At 43.1% G+C, this 18,094-nt stretch overlaps 1 protein-coding gene and 1 pseudogene across 1 annotated transcript in view; one reads left to right on the plus strand and one right to left on the minus strand.

The window, feature by feature from the left end:
- Positions 1-18,094, minus strand: part of LOC126187869 (uncharacterized) — a 1,070,755-nt gene that overhangs the window by 436,688 nt on the left and 615,973 nt on the right. The window lies entirely within an intron of this gene.
- LOC126101051 (5S ribosomal RNA) lies at positions 10,751-10,868 on the plus strand (annotated as a pseudogene).

Raw genomic sequence — 18,094 nt, forward strand, 5'->3', positions numbered from 1 at the left:
CGTGTAGTACGTAAAGAAATGGGAATGTTTTAGTTGGACCACTTTTTTCGCTTTCTGATAGATGGCGCTGTAATAGACACAAACATATGGCTCACAATTTTAAGCGAACAGTTGGTAACAGGTAGGTTTTTTAAATTAAAATACAGAACGTAGGTACATTTGAACATTTTATTTTGGTTGTTCCAATGTGTTACATGTACCTTTGTGAACTTATCATTTCTGAGAACGCATGCTGTTACAGCGTGATTACCTGTAAATACCACATTAATGCAATAAATGCTCAAAATGATGTCCGTCAACCTCAATGCATTTGGCAATACGTGTAACGACATTCCTCTTAACAACGATTAGTTCGCCTTCCGTAATGTTCGCACATGCATTGACAATGCGCTGACGCATGTTGTCAGGCGTTGTCAGTGGATCACGATGGCAAATATCCTTCAACTTTTCCCACAAAAAGAAATCCAGGGACGTCAGATCCGCTGAACGTGCGGGCCATGGTATGGTGCTTCGACGATCAATCCGCATGTCATGAAATATACTATTCAATACCGCTTCAACCGCACGCGAGCTATGTGCCGGACATCCATCATGTTGGAAGTACATCGCCATTCTGTCATGCAGTGAAACATCTTGTAGTAAAATCGGTAGTACATCACTTAGGAAATCAGCATACATTTCTCCATTTAAATTGCCATCGATAAAATGGGGGCCAATTATCCGTCCTCCCATAGTGCCGCACCGTACATTAACCCGCCAAGTTCGCTGATCTTCCACTTGTCGCAGCCATCGTGGATTTTCCGTTGTCCAGTAGTGCATATTATGCCGGTTTACGTTAACGCTGTTGGTGAATGACACTTCGTCGCTAAATAGAACGTGTGCAAAAAATCTGCCATCGTCCCGTAATTTCTCTTGTGCCCAGTGGCAGAACTGTACCCGACGATCAAAGTCGTCGCCATGCAATTCCTGGGTCATCGAAATATGGTACGGGTGCAATCGATGTTGATGTAGCATTCTCAACACCGACGTTTTTGAGATTCCCGATTCTCGCGCAATTTGTCTGCTACTGATTTGCGGATTAGCCGCGACAGCAGCTAAAACACATACTTGGATATCATCATTTGTTGCAGGTCGTGACTGACGTTTCACATGTGGCTGAACACTTCCTGTTTCCTTAAGTAACTGAACTATCCGGCGAACGGTCCGGACACTTGGATGATGTCGTCCAGGATACCGAGCAGCATACATAGCACACGTCCGTTGGGCATTTTGATCACAATAGCCATACATCAACACGATATCGACCTTCTCCGCAATTGGTAAACGGTCCATTTTAACACGGGTAAAGTATCACGAAGCAAATGCCGTCCTCACTGGCTGAATGTTACATCATACCACGTACTTATACGTTTGTGAGTATTACAGCGCCATCTATCACAAAGCGAAGAATGTGGTCCAACTAAAACATTCACATTTCTCTACGTACTATACGACTATGTAATAAAACATGGGGGTTTCTAATTAAAAAAAAACAGTTAATATCCGTCTGACCTATGACAGCGCCATCTAGCGGGCCAATCATAGTGCTATCTGGATTCCCCCTTCAAGCTAGACGAGTTTTGTTCTTTGTAGTTTTTTCGTTTGATGCTTATTTCGTGAGATATTTGGCCCCGGTCACTATTAATGGACTATCCTGTATACAGGGTGTAAACTAAGTTGACAAACCAGAATAACTCGAACAATAAGCTTCATACGAAAAAATGTGTAGGATACAAAGTTGATTATTTTCGAGGGGGACGTCTGCTGGTGCTAAAATTAGCCCGCCACCCCTGACCCCTAGGGGTGGGGCGGGAGGCAACTTTAAAATTTCAAATTGAGACTCCTATTTTTTATTGCAGAATCAGATTCTACATAAAAAAACTACGTACATTTTGGCCTAATCATTTGTTTTGATTCTTGGTAGTGGGCTCCGTAAATTCAAGAAAATTCATGTTCTCATTTTTGCGTGGGAAATGGTTACGGATAAATAAAAAATACTTATTTACTCCGTAAGTTTTGATTCGCTACAACAAAAACTCTCCCTCTCTACCCATAGGGTGGGGTTTGAGAGAGAGGAATTAGAGTTTTACAAATGTCGACCCAAATATTTGCGTTTCAAAATATCAGTTGATTTCCTAATCGCGTCTTTTAATCCCTACTTAGTTTACTGAAAACACTCCAGGCCGTTGTTACTCTTTTGTTTCTGTTTGGCTGTCAGTCACTGTCCTTAATACAAAGTACATCAACGGTTTCATGACTTCCGCGTTATCTTTTCGATGAGTTCGTTGCAAGTATTTCTGAGGAAGCAGCAGTTGCCACTATAATCATTTTTCGCATCATTGTTCAGGTATTGAAGGCATCGTAGACTCACCTACCTTGATCACATTTGGTAAAACTTGGTTTACCGCATTACTTTTTTTTCTACATTATGTCTTTCTTTTTCTTGAAACGTTCCAGCTAGCTTGGTCGTGCAAAAATTTACTACTTATTAATTCTGAAAGTTCGTCATCTCTTTCTGGCAGTAAAGCTGCTGGTATGAGAGTATTCTGAGACCTTGCTTGTTTGAATCAAATGACAATGGCTCTACATTTTCGTGTTTATCCGTTCTCGTAAGTTTCCTCTCTGGTTCGAACAAACCGCACTCGATATTTGCCTTTGTTTGATCTGTGTGTTTACTATCGTCGACAGTGTGGGCGTACCAAAGCTAAACAGATATCTTGTTTCGACAAACTTTTCTTTCAACTGTATTTAGCAGCTCCATCTTCATTTCAAGCGATATAGCAGTTTGGTTTTGACCCGATTCCCTAGAACTACACGTGAAGTTGGCAGTACTTGAAAAAAAAAAAAAACCAGAGAGAGACGATTTTGACACGCAGTTCAAAGATTTCAGCATACGCATCACTGATCCAAAAACTAAGTAAACTGTTTTGACAATGGCAGTTTCCAAAGAAATGACGTAGTAACAATAGCTACCATTTCTAATTCTGTTCCGTGTAAGGATAAGAATAAGCCAGTAAATGTGTGTGGCGATGTGCTACAGGTATATTTCTTCGTCTGGGAAACGAGACTACTTTGGGTTAAAAGAGGGGATTGTGCGGCCCCTGTAAGTAGGCTGTTTAGGTTTTTATGTTGGTAACGCCAAGTAGCGCTCTATATGAAAATCACTGACTGTGCTGTGTGAAGGCTGTGGTTAGTTTGCATTGTTGGAATATATGCTACTGTAGTGTTGGGCAGTTGGCTGTTAACAGCGCGTAGCGTTGCGCAGTTGGAGGTGAGCCGCCAACAGTGGTGGATGTGGGGAGAGAGAGATGGCAGGATTTTGAGAGCGGACGATCTGGACCTGTGTCCATCAGAAAGAGTAAATTTTTAATATTGGATATCATGGACTGATATATACAGGGTGGTCCCGAATTCATGGTACAAACTTTAATGGTAGGTGCAGGACATTGTAACAAGGATATATTGTATAGGAATGTATAGTCCCAGGTGACGCGGTGAGGCGTAAACAGGGGAAATAACGGCCGAAAGGAAAACGAAAGATTTTATTGAAATCGTTGTTGACAAGTGTCATGTTTACAGTAAGTGTTCAAAATTGCGTCCACCATGAGCGATACATGCTTGACAGCGTCGGTGCAGCGATTGGCGTACACGTTCAAAGATGCCTGGTATTTCACGCACACCTGCAGCAGCTACAGATATGCGAGCAACGAGATCCTCATCTGAGTCAACTGGAGTCTCATAAACAAGACTCTTAAGATGTCCCCATAAAAAGTAATCGAGGCAAGAGAAATCAGGAGATCGGGGTGGCCAAGGGACTGGTCCACCACGCCCAATCCATCTAGCACCAAACGTGGCATTCAGGTAATTCCGTACAGCAGTGCTGAAGTGTGCTGGCGCTCCATCGTGCTGAAACCACATGCGGTTACGAATGGCGAGCGGAACATCTTGCAGCAGTTCTGGTAACACTTCTTGCAGAAAAATAAGATAGCTTTCGCCACAGAGTCGCGTGGGTAGTAAGTATGGCCCAATCAAAAAGTCGTTCACAATACCAGCCCACACATTAATACCGAAACGTTGTTGATACGCATGTGGACGCGTTGCATGTGGATTATCTGTTGCCCACACATGGGAATTGTGCGCATTAAAGACACCCTCGCGTGAAAATGTCGCTTCATCTGTAAATAGCACATGACCTACGAAATCCGGCTGCAACGCACATTGCTGCAACAACCACTGGCAGAAGTTCACGCGAAGAGGATAATCTGCCGGATTCAATGCTTGTACTTTTTGAAAATGGAAGGGGTGTAAGCGATTTTCATTTAACACTCTGCATACAGTCTGATGACTCACATGTACGTCACGCGCAACAGTTCTTGTGCTTGACTCGGGTCTATCAGCCACTATGTTCAAGATGCGTTCTTCCAGTCTTGGAGTGCGTACAGCTCTTAATCGACCAGCGTCATGTCTGTTGACGTCGAACGTACCTGTTTCACAAAGTTGACGATGTAACCGTTGAAAAATTCTATGATCCGGCATTCGTCGATTAGGATACTCCGCGCGATACATTCGTAACGCAGCTCTGGCGTTACCATTTGCACGGCCGTACATGTAATGCATGTCTGCTTTTTCTGCATACGTAAAGTCACCCATCGTCTACGGCAGCACAATTGTGAATGGCGCTTGTCCCTACTGCGATACATCATGTTCATCTACTGCCCTCTACCGGCAGTGACACCAACCGATCACTCCATTTCTCTTTCCCCTGTTTACGCCTCACCGCGTCACCTGCGGCTATACATTCCTATACAATAAATCCTTGTTACAATGTCCTGTACCTACCATTAAAGTTTGTACCATGAATTCGGGACCACCCTGTATATATAATGACTTTCGAACACTATTAAGGTGAATACATTGCTTGTTCTCTATCAAAATCTTTCATTTGCTAACTATGCCTATCAATAGTTAGTGCCTTCAGTAGTTTCAATCTTTTATTTAGCTGGCAGTAGTGGCGCTCGCTGTATTGCAGTTGTTCAAGTAACGAAGATTTTTTTGAGGGAAGTGATTTGTGAAACGTATAGGTTAATGTTAGTCAGGGCCATTCTCTTGTAGGGATTATTGAAAGTCAGATTGCGTTGCGCTAAAAATATTGGCTGTCAGTTTAGTGTTGATCAGAATAGGTAAAGAGCGAAATGTCTGAGTACGTTCAGTTCTGCTCAGCTGTTTGAAAATCAAATAATGTAAGAGGTTTATCAGCACAGTAATTCATTAATTTTTCTAATGGGACGTTTCATTCCCCTCCCGCCGGAGGTTCGATTCCTCCCTCGAGCACGGGTGGGTGTGTTGTTCAAATGGCTCTGAGCACTATGGGACTTAACTTCTGAGGTCATCAGTCCCTTAGAACTTAGAACTACTTTAACCTAACTAACCTAAGGACATCACACATATCCATGCCCGAGGCAGGATTCGAACGTGCGACCGAAGCGGTCGCGCGGTTGCAGACTGAAGCGCCTAGAACCGCTCGGCCACTACAGCCGGCGTGTGTGTTGTTCTTAGCATAAGTTAGCTTAAGTAGTGTGTAAGTCTAGGGGCCGATGACCTCAGCAGTTTCGCCCCTTAGGAATTCACACACATTTGAAAAGAGTGGAAAAGCGTATTTCGCTGGTGGAGACTTAGTCTACGAGTCTTTGTGAGGACAGTCTGTTTCGAGGCTCGGCACAGAATCTGTTTAATATTGATTCGTCCGAATTGTAGTACTGTCAGTTTTGTCCCAGTCCGTATCAGTGAATCTTTATCCAACCTTTATCCGTTGTTACCGATTCGTATGGATTATACCATTTATTATCATTTCCACCGCTGAAACATGAAAGGAGGTTAGCGTGCCGAAAGAAGTGGTTGAAACCATGTATTCGATTGAACAACGAGTTTTTCTAGCACTGGAATGCCACACGTTAGAACATAATCCTACGGCAACAAGAAGCAACATTCAAACACGCTGTAATGTGCTAAGAAGACCCAGTGTGAAAACATTCGCAAAGTCTTCGCCAAATTCCAAAGGACAGGCAGCGTGGATGATGACCAGCGGGGAATATTGGCCCCAGGCAAACTGTAGCCACTCCTGAAAATATCGTCAAATTTTCTGGAATTATTCAGCAAAATCCTTGGAAATCCGTCCGAAGAATTGCAACAGAGACTGATTTGAAGCGTTCCAACACGCAGAATATATTGAGACAGAGACTATACATGTTAACATTCAAAATCCAGTCACTTAGCGGTACCTGCACGAGCTGTTATACAAAGAGCTGACTCTGCAAACCAGGTTCTCACAGTGACTGGTGGCATCTGGTTCACGGATGAAGCATACTTGTACCTGAATGGAGTCGTGAGTAACAGAAATTGGCGATTCTAGGGTTCCGAAAATACCCGTTTGTGTGAAGCGAAACCACTCTATTCTCCCAAGTTTATTTTGTGCGCTGTATGCGGAAGAGGCATTATTGGAACTTTTCTCGTGGGATAAACGAACAGTGTGAGGTCATCCACATGAGTGCTAAAAGGAATTCGTTGAAATCCGGTTACACGATAAATAACACAAATCTAAAGGCCGTAAATTCAACTAAATACCTAGGAATTACAATTACGAACAACTTAAATTGGAAGGAACACATAGAAAATGTTGTGGGGAAGGCTAACCAAAGACTGCGTTTTATTGGCAGGACATTTAGAAAATGTAACAGATCTACTAAAGAGACTGCGTACGCTACGCTTGTCCGTCCTCTTTTAGAATACTGCTGCGCAGTGTGGGATCCTTACCAGATAGGACTGACCGACTACATCGAAAAAGTTCAACGAAGGGCAGCACGTTTAGTATTACCGCGAAATATGGGAGAGAGTGTCACTGAAATGATACAGGATTTGGGCTGGACATCATTAAAGGAAAGGCGTTTTCCGGTGCGACGGAATCTTCTCGCGAAATTTCAATCACCAAGTTTCTCTTCCGCAAGTGAAAACATTTTGTTGACATCGACCTTCATAGGGAGAAACGATCACCACGATAAAATAAGGGAAATCAGAGCTCGTACGGAAAGATATAGGTGTTCGTTCTTTCCGCGCGCTATACGAGATTGGAATAATAGAGAATTGTGAAGGTGGTTCGATGAACCCTTTGGCAGGCACTTAAATGTGATTTGCAAAATATCAATGTAGATGCAGATGTTGATGTTGATTAGTAAATGCTACAGTAGAGTTTTGGAACGACGTGTCGTAACACAGCTAGCGTTGGAGGATCAACCAGGCACCGAGTGGTTAATGCAAGATGGGGTCAGACAACATCGCGCTGAACAGGTTTTTCGCTTTCTTGATGGATACTTCGGGACTAGAACTGTTGTGTTGGATTATTGCAAATTTACTGGGGCAGAGAAGAATTAGCCTTCACATTCACCCGACCTGACTTTTTGTGACTACTCTTGGTGGGGCACAGTGAAAGACACTGACTATCGGAACCATTTCACCGAGTTAGATGAGCTTGAATCGGCGATCTGTGTGTCATGTCAACCAATTTGCATGTGATGGCAAATTCCGTTGTCCGTTTACCCCACCTCCATACTGTGAGTGGTGGACATTTCTATGATATGATATAATTGCAAAAGTTTAATTATGCACGCTAATACTGTACGAGCTGCACAGCTTCCAGCGCCATCCGTTAGCAACTTTTCGAACTAATTCAATAATTTTGTATGACTTCTGAGCCGCGCGGTCTCAGGCGTCTTGTCACAGTTCGCGATTCTCCCCCCGTCGGTGGTTCGAGTCCTCCCTCTGGCATGAGTGTATGTGTTGTTCTTAGCCTAAGTTAGGTTAAGTTAGATTAATTAGTGTGTATGCCTAGGGATAGATGACCTCAGCAGTTTGGTCCCATAGTCCTTACCTCAAATTTCCAAAATAACTTCTGAATAAAATTCTTACAGTTTTCACAATAAACATACCCTTTGTTGCCCTAGTCTATCGATAGGCTTTTCAGCAGAAAAGGTGTCAGTTTTGACGCAGCTGGCGGAGACGTATTGCTTTATTCGATAGGAAATGTGCTCTCTGTATGCTTTGTACGTGCGAGTTATTATAACAGGTTGGGCCCACATGCCAACTGCAATGCACGGAGCCACAAGCCACTTAGTTTTACGGATATTTATGCTCGGTAAGATATCTGATGCGATTACTCACGTTAATTTAAATTTAATTTCCTTTTGCTACGCCTGTTGCAAATGATTGCGAAAAAAGTAAGTGTTCACTCTGCAGGAAATTCTCTACAAACTCTTTGTAGTCAGATCGCGTTACTAACTTGATTCATAGGTCCAAACATTTTGTATAACGGGGCTTTTATTAGTTACGTGGATATCCGGACTACTTTCATACGTAATCCGTTTTCAGAATCTTGCAAGAATGTTACAACTTCACTATTAACACCATGGAGTTGGAATGCAGAGGCTTCGTACCTTGTTGTCGGATAACAGACGAAGGTGTGAGGGAATGGTTCCTTCTAATTACAACACGGGTATTAGTAGGAAGTCTGAAGGTAGAAGAAAGAGCGCCTGCTCGGAAATCTGGAATCAGTTTAGCGGGTATGAATTACTTATAGACGTCCAACACATTACATTTTTTTGAGTAGAAAATCGGACAGAGCTGTGGAAGCTACCAGCTTTTACCATCTATTCTACTGATCGGAGACAAATTCGTTGAGTTTCAGACTATTCTGGGTAACATAGTAAATAATACATGATTCAGTAGTTACTGCTTAAAACCCTACAGCACGTAGCATAGAAACGCAGCCAGTTCCTAGACAGCATACCTCAACGTCTCGCTCCTTCTGTTGATGCCAATCTGTGGACAATCGTCTTCCATAGCTGTCATGGTTGCATACAGAACAGACCGATGTCTGTAAATGCCCCGTAATTTGCGGTAGTCTACGGGCAGGAATCTTCTCCCAGCTATAATTGAGCTCGGGTGTCTAAGACATAATCCCAGTGACTATTCTCTCTCTTTTAATTCGGTGTAGACTCTTTTGTACACCTCGGATGCTCTAAGAGTTGGATATACTGCAGATTGGGGTCTTGCTGCGACCCACAAAGATCCGGGCGTTACTCTGCCTTGAAAGAAGACCTACAAATTATTGGCAAATACTGCCGTGACTGGAGGTTACAGCAAGGTGCTGCCAAAACCGCAATCACCACCTTCCATTTTAACAACAAGCTTTTAAACAAGTACACAAAGATATATTTTGAAGGGAACCAGCAACACTATAACGAAAGTCCACGTTATTTAGGGGTCATTCTTGACAAGACGTTCAGCACTTACTGAAAACTGCCACTGAAATGAAATCAAGAAACAACATCTTGCAGAAATTTTGTGGCACGACATGGGGAACATCAGCTCCTACTCTAAGAACATCTATTCTTTCACTGGTGCACCCTGTGGCAGAATAATGCGCTACAGTCTGGGTCAACGGCCCATGCACTAAGTGTTGTGTTGGCAGAAGAGCCAACACCGTGTTACTAGTGGAGGCCGAAATGCACGCGTTTTAGCCCACGCAGGCTGGCGTGGGGAGGGAAGGACTATACTGACGTGAGGTCTGGGACATGACAAGGAATTAGAATTCAGAAAGCGGACGTAATTAGTTTGATACTTAACTTTAACCCATTAATGATGAACGTCGCTCTTGACGGTACGTGAGTCACAATATTATCTGTTCAGAAGACAGTAACTGAATACGGCGCCTTGCTAGGTCGTAGCAAATGACGTAGCTGAAGGCTATGCTAAACTGTCGTCTCTGCAAATGAGAGCGAATGTAGACAGTGAACCATCGCTAGCAAAGTCGACTGTACAACTGGGCGAGTGCTAGGGAGTCTCTCTAGACTAGACCTGCCGTGTGGCGGTGCTCGGTCTGCAAAAACTGATAGTGGCGACACGCGGGTCCGACGTATACTAACGGACTGCGGCCGATTTAAAGGCTACCACCTAGCAAGTGTGGTGTCTGGCTGTGACACCACACTAAGCTCAGCGATACGCAGCTCAACCAGACTACGCGCTCCATCACAAGAACAATCAGAAATACACTAGCTTTCTCAGCCATATAGTTCCCCCATTTCTGCGCGGTGAAGCTGCTCTCAAGATGGTGACCCTTATCTCCCTATACATGAGGACATTCCGGCACTGAGTAAAAACAAACTTCGCTCCCGTCACCTCTACAAGGTGCAAAATCTCTGGTTGGCAACGGAGCAACAACAGCAGACCGATGGACAAGAATATGGCAGAACAGCGGTACCCCTAGAACAGCTGAAGATGCCATGCATCTTGCCCAAGCCACTAGGGTTTGAAGAGCATCGCAAGATCTGGTCTGCACTCAGTAAAGGAAAAATAGTGGAAAATGTGCTGACTCAATGTACAAGTGCGGATCAACAACATCTTGCAGCTGCGATGTGATGCAGAGCGACAAACGGTGCAGCATATCATACGTAGGTGCCAAAATCGATCATTTCGTGGTGATCCGGAGGAGTTCCTCTTCCCAGCTAAGGGATCAGTCGCGTATGTTCAGCAGTTGGATTTAAGCGTGTGATTTTCTGTGATTTGTGAATATTGAAAATTTAATCAACTTATAATCACGACTTTCTTTTAAATATCTGTAGATGTAACGTTAAAGAAAAACAATTACCCTGTGTGACATGATGGCAACGGCCTTGCCGCACTGGATGCACCGGTTCCCGTGAGATCACCGAAGTTAAGCGCTGTCGGGCGTGGTCGGCACTCGGATGGGTGACCATCCGGGCCGCCTTACGCTGTTGCCATTTTTCGGGGTGCATTCAGCCTCGTGATGCCAATTGAGGAGCTACTCGACCGAATAGTAGCGGCTTCGGTCAAGAATACCATAATAACGACAGGGTGAGCGGTATGCTGACCCCACGCCCCTCCTATCCGCATCCTCCTCTGAGGATGACATGGCAGTCGGATGGTCCCGGTAGGCCACTCGTGGCCTGAAGACGGAGTGTGTGTGACATGATGCTAGCCATATGCGAAATAAGTAACTTGAGGGAAAAACCATCGATTTGATTATAGCCACTTAACTTCAGTAGAATAAAAACGTAGGACAGATTGGAGACCCGTTGCTATTAAAAATAATAAAAATAACGTAATAGATTTCGATAGTTTACGCTCCTAGCTTGAAGAAAGCAGAGATGATTGTAATTTAGGAGCCTACTTTCTGAAGTATAATCGTTCCTGTGAGAAACACGCCTTTGTTGACAGAGGAGAGGTCTTGAAAAGCCACACAGGAGGTAAGGCAAGGTTCGCTGAACACTTGTTCTGTACGCTCGTACAGCGGGCCGTCACGCCCCTGGTTCTGCTGTTACCGCCTTGTGTGGCCAGCACTGCGCCCGCAGCGTGTCTGAATGAAGACATTGCCGCTATCGGACGAGGATATGGCAGCATTATTCAGATGAAGCACCGCGCAACGGCCTGGGTGTGCCTGCCTGAGATATACGCCCTGGGAGGCTACTTAAACCACCAACTCACGGCCGTCCGCGGACGCTTCAGACCCCTTATCGCCTGCACAGCCTCAACGGCCGCAGATGACGGCTGAATACCGGTTTGTCGCTGTTAGTTTGCTTCCAAAACGCAAGTTCAGAATCGCAGCTCTTCCGCTATTTGGTTTTATTATAGTGCGACGGCGTCTCATTGGAAGACGGAATGAAGACTTGCGTTTTGTTGGACTATCTCTTGCGGCGATCATTTCCCTTCAACAAGAATTACGTCAAGCACAATTTGTGCAAGCCTTCTTCTCGTTACATTTATTCTACCGCAAAGACTGCTCTGACAACAGCTTCGTGAATAAGACATTTGCATAAAAAGATAGTCTCTTATTTCCGAGAAAATTATAGCCTTTTAAAACAGGAATCCTGGCAATGATGGTACACAATAAAGATTTTTGGTGTCTGGTAATTAGAATCACATAATTATCGAAGTGAAAATTCGTAAAAGTTATTTAGCTCCAATAAAAGATATCTATTAACCTTAAATGATGTCAGAAATATATGTCATCTGTGTATTTGTAACTCAACAACGCAGAGAAGTGGAACCTGGAGACTGGGGAATTGAAAAACTAGACTTTTTATAATTCTGAAAAACAAGGATACAAATAATGTTACAGATTAAGTGGACAGCTACAGAAATTTTAAAATCACATCTTCTGGAAACCTTTATCAGCAGATGGAAAAACTTAACAGGATTCGTCCTAAGATAACCAGTGATAGATAATGTACGTACCAGTAGCGTAAGTATTGGAACGATATGGAAGACTAAGATCGTAGCAAGAAGTATAAGTAGATTTTTAAAGTCAGTAATGATAGCATAGGAGAGATGAGATATAGTAGCACACAGAAGCAGAGGGAGAAGAGTTTCAAACTGGTATAGTAACTGCTACCTAAAGGATAAAACATAAATTCAGACGATGAATGAGGTTCTGATGCCTCATGTGCCACGCGTTAAATTTCGCCTCTAAAATTATATTTTGTGCGTCATCGAGAATGTTTTTTCAAGGCCAGCGGCCTTCATCGTTACAGTATATACACGGTGGTCCATTGATCGCGACCGGGGCAAATATCTCACGAAATAAGCGTCAAACGAAAAACTACAAAGAACGAAACTTGTCTAGCTTCAAGGGGGAAACCAGATGGCACATTGGTAGGCCCTAGATGGCGCTGCCATAGGCCAACCGGATATCAACTGCGTTTTTTAAAATAGGAACCTCCATTTTTCATTACATATCCGTGTAGTACGTAAACAAATATGAATGTTTTAGTTGGACCACTTTTTTCGCTTTGTGATAGATGGCGCTGTGATAATCACAAACAAATCACTCATAATTTTAGACGGACAGTTGGTAGCAGGTAGGTTTTTTAAATAAAAATACAGAACGTAGGTACGTTTGAACATTTTATTTCGGTTGTTCCAATGTGATACACGTACCTTTGTGAACTTATCATTTCTGAGAAAGCATGCTGTTAGAGCGTGATTACCTGTAAATACCACATTAATGCAATAAATGCTCAAAATGATGTCCGCCAACCTCAATGCATTTGGCAGTACGTGTAACGACATTCCTCTCAACAGCGAGTAGTTCGCCTTCCGTAATGTTCGCACATGCATTGATATTGCGCTGACGCTTGTTGTCAGGCGTTGTCGGTGGATCACGATATCAAATATCCTTCAACTTTCCACACAGAAGGAAATCCGTGGACATCAGATCCGCTGAACGTGCAGGCCGTGGTATGGTGCTTCGACGACCTATCCACCTGTCATGAAATATGCTATTCAGCACCGCTTCAACCGCGCGCGAGCTATGTGCCGGACATCCATCATGTTGGAAGTACATCGCCATTCTGTCATACAGTGAAACATTTCGTAGTAACATCGGTAGAACATTACGTAGGAAATCAGCATACATTTCACCATTTAGATTACCATCGATAAAATGGGGGCCAATTATCCTTCCTCCTATAATGCTGCACCATACATTAGCCCGCCAAGGTCACTGATGTTCCACTTGTCGCAGCCATCGTGGATTTTCCGTTGCCCAGTAGTGCATATTATGCCGGTTTACGTTACCGCTGTTGGTGAATGACACTTCGTCGCTAAATAGAACGTGTGCAAAAAATCTGCCATCGTCCCGTAATTTCTCTTGTGCTCAGTGGCAGAACTGTACCCGACGATCAAAGTCGTCGCCATGCAATTCCTGGGTCATCGAAATATGGTACGGGTGCAATCGATGTTGATGTAGCATTCTCAACACCGACGTTTTTGAGATTCCCGATTCTCGCGCAATTTGTCTGCTACTGATTTGCGGATTAGCCGCGACAGCAGCTAAAACACCTACTTGGATATCATCATTTGTTGCAGGTCGTGACTGACGTTTCACATGTGGCTGAACACTTCCTGTTTCCTTAAACAACGTAACTATCCGGCGAACAGTCCGGACACTTGGATGATGTCGTCCAGGATACCGAGCAGCATACATAGCACACGCCCGCTGGGCATTTTGATCATAGTAGCCATACATCAACACGATATCGACCTTTTTCGCAATTGGTAAAAGGTCCGTTTTAACACGGGTAATGTATCACGAAGCAAATACCGTCCGCACTGGCGGAATGTTACGTGATACCACGTACTTATACGTTTGTGACTATTACAGCATCATCTATCACAATGCGAAAAAAGTGGTCCAACTAAAGCATTCATATTTCTTTACGTACTACACGAATATCTAATAAAAAAATGGGGGTTCCTATTTAGAAAAACGCAGTTGATATCCGTTTGACCTATGGCAGCGCCATATAGCGGGCCAACCATAGCGCCATCTGGTTTCCCCCTTCAAGCTTGTAGTTTTTTCGTTTGGTGCTTATTTCGTGAGATATTTGGCCCGGTCACTATCAATGGACCACCCTGTATACTTTATTCTGGTGGAATATTCCATAATTGAATTCCCATCTATTCCTTTGTAGTATTTGTAGTATGTTCCATTCATTATTCCTCATACGAAAACCAATGGATGCGATCCGTACAGAAATGTTCCACATTCTGAAATGACAATAGAGTTCAAGCTGTATTTCGTGGGAGTAGGGAGTGTTCTGCAGGAAAGCAGAAGGATTTCAGTCTGATTTCATACAAACAATGAGAGCAGTTGATTTACCCAGTGTAATAAAGCATGACGTAAGGACGAAGGTACTCGTGTTTGAATATCTTACGCTTTTTAACTCGTAATCGTTAACAGGTTAGCACATATCTTTTCAGCGATAAAAACAAAACTTCACAATGTTGGAATTGTAATTAAATTAGTTGCGACTGTTCATAGTGTTATAACTGGTATTACTTTGGGATAATTTTTTTAGAAAACGTGATATGCAAGAACCGTCTTTTTTTATATCTGCAGACTGATGAGGATGATAATAATGGTTTTAAAAAATTCCCAACAATACGTCGCACTGCTGTGCTGCCTTAACGAACTTTAAGCTTACCACAGTGATCAGTTTTCTGGTTAGTGGTTAAATTGATCTAGGACCACAGTATGGCCGCTTCAATTGTCACAAATGCCACTTCTTGACATCTTCAACTTCTATAGTCCTGTCTTCCTCAGTTGCGTGTAATATTACGATATATTGATAATTTTTCATTTTCGGACCGTCTACCTCCAATTGAATGAAACAATTTTCGTGTCATACGCGTTTCGTCTTTATTCTCGGCAAGGAATCTTCACTCGCCTGAAATATGCACATATTTTTACTATTTAATTTCCTTTTTGGGACACTGTATATAGAGGTCATAAACAGTTCTACTGGCTTGTTTTTCTACGACGTAGTGGTATTTTAAATTTTACTTACAGGCTCCGTGGACGATTTTCTACAAGCTGTTTTATAATTGGCATTTGGCGCTTTTTTCACACTTCACAGCACTGGGAAATGAACACTTGTTTTGAAGGCCCGCATCTCGTGGTCGTGCGGTAGCGTTCTCGCTTCCCACGCCCGGGTTCCCGGGTTCGATTCCCGGCGGGGTCAGGGATTTTCTCTGCCTCGTGATGGCTGGGTGTTGTGTGCTGTCCTTAGGTTAGTTAGGTTTAAGTAGTTCTAAGTTCTAGGGGACTGATGACCATAGATGTTAAGTCCCATAGTGCTCAGAGCCATTTTTTTGAACTTGTTTTGATGCTATGTTTTGGCTTGTGTTGCCAGCTGTAATTTTTGAGATACCTGATCTGTTTGTGTATGCATATTTGTGTGTGTGTGTGTGTGTGTGTGTGTGTGTGTGTGTGTGTGTGTGTGTGTGTGAGAGAGAGAGAGAGAGAGAGTGCGTGCGTGCGTTCGTGCGTGTGTGTGTGTGTGCGCGCGTGTGATATCACAAAATATTACACTCAAATGTTGGCTATAACATTCGATCTTTGGCAACAACATCCGACAGTCGACAACACAAACCAAAACATAACATCAAAACAAGTGTTCAGTTCCTAGCGCTGTGAATCGTGAAAAATAAAACCTCAATTATAAGAAGAGAAACAGCGCCAAAAACTGAACAAAAACACAACTTGTAGAAAATTGTCCGCGGAACCTGTAAGTAGAATTTAAAATATAATACATCATAGGAAAACCAACCTCCAGAACTGTTTATAACCTATGTGAACTAAATAGTAAAAACATGTAGATATTCCCGGCGACTGAAGATGTCTTGCAGAGAATAAAGACAAACGTATAAGACACGAAAATAGTGTTTCATTCAGTTGTAGTTAGATGGTCCAAAAGTAAAAATTAACAATATACAGTAATAAGACACTTCTTGATTTTCATTATCGTGGATTTATCGACGACAGTGTTTACACTTACCCGACTGGCTGTACCAGCTGAGCTTATAACAGGAAATTCTGAAAGTGGAATGACGAAAATAGTGGGAGCCAAACATTATTTACAACCTGTTTAGAAACCATTATACAACTGCAAAAGTGGAAGGGCATGAAAAGGAAGCTGTGGTTGAGAATGCGGTAGCATTATAGCCTACCTCGAGGTTACTCAGCCTGTACGCTGAGAAAGGTAAAGGCACCAGAGAGGGAGTTTTAGAGTTTCAGTTGATAGTGGAGGCAAGACTGAAGAAAAATCGAGACCCGTTCATAGGATTTGTCGACCAGGAGAAAGCGCTCGACAATGTAAACCCACAGATTCTAAATCCTGAGAAAAATAGGGGTAAGCTATAGGGTAAGACGGGTAGTATACGATATATACAAGAAGCAAGAGGGAACGGTAAGACTAGAAGACCAGGTATGAAGTACTCGGATTAAAAAATGTGTAAGGGAGGGATGTGGTATTTCGATCCTACTGTTCAATCTGTACGTCGAGGAACCAATGACGGAAATAAAAGAAAGGTTCAAGAATGGGATTGAGGTTCAGGGTGGAAGGACATCAACGATAAGATTCGCCGATGACATTGCTATACTCATTCAAAGTGGAGAGGAATTACAGGATGTGGTGAATTGAACGAACATTGTAATGAGTATAGAATAAGGATTGATAGTAAATCGACGAAAGACGAAAGTAATGAGTAGTAAGAAGCGAGAAAGCGAGAAATTTGATATCGGAATTGAGGATCACGAAGTAGAGGAAGCTAAAGAATTGTGCTACCTAGGCAGCAAAGTAACCCATGACGGGCGAAGCAAAGACGACATATAAAGAAGGTAAGCACTGGCAAAAAGGGCATTCCTGACCAAGAGAAGTCTACCAGTATGGAACACAGGTCTTAATTTGAGGAAGAATTTTCGGAGAATTTACTTTTGGGGCACATCATTGTATGGTAGTGACACGGTGCGGAGTGTGGGATAACCGGTACAGAGGAAAAGAAAAATGGTTCAAATGGCTCTGAGCACTATGGGACTTAACTTCTGAGGTCATCAGTCCCCTAGAACTTAGAACTAGTTAAACCTATCCAACCTAAGGACATCACACACATCCATGCCCGAGGCAGGATTCGAACCTGCGATCGTAGCGGTCACGCGGTTCCAGACTACAGAGGAAAGAAGCCTCTAAGATATGGTGTTACAAAAGAAATGTTGAAAATTAGGTGGACTGGTAAGGTAAGGAAAGAGGGGATTCTCCTCAAAATCGGGGAGGAAAGGTACGTATAGAAAACTTTGACAAGAAGAAGGGATAGCTTGCCAGGGCTCTTTTAAGACGTCTGGAAATAACTTCAATGGTACTAGAGGGAGCTGTAGGGGATAGAAACTGTAGAGGAAGATTGGAAAATATCCAGCAAATAATTGAGGACATAGGATGCAGCTGTTATTCCGACATGAAGAAGTTGGCACAGGAGAGGAATTCGTGGCGGGCCATATCAGAGCAGTCAGAAGACTGATGTCTCAGAAAAGAAAACGAGATAACAGCAAAGGGAATCGAAGAAACAAAAACAGCGAGGCTTGCCGACGTTACAATTCTATTACAGACGGCAAAGGCCTTGGAATACAATTGAAAAGAGACTGTAAGATGAA

This window comes from Schistocerca cancellata, chromosome 1 (genome assembly GCF_023864275.1).
Source record: "Schistocerca cancellata isolate TAMUIC-IGC-003103 chromosome 1, iqSchCanc2.1, whole genome shotgun sequence".
Lineage (NCBI taxonomy): Eukaryota > Metazoa > Arthropoda > Insecta > Orthoptera > Acrididae > Schistocerca > Schistocerca cancellata.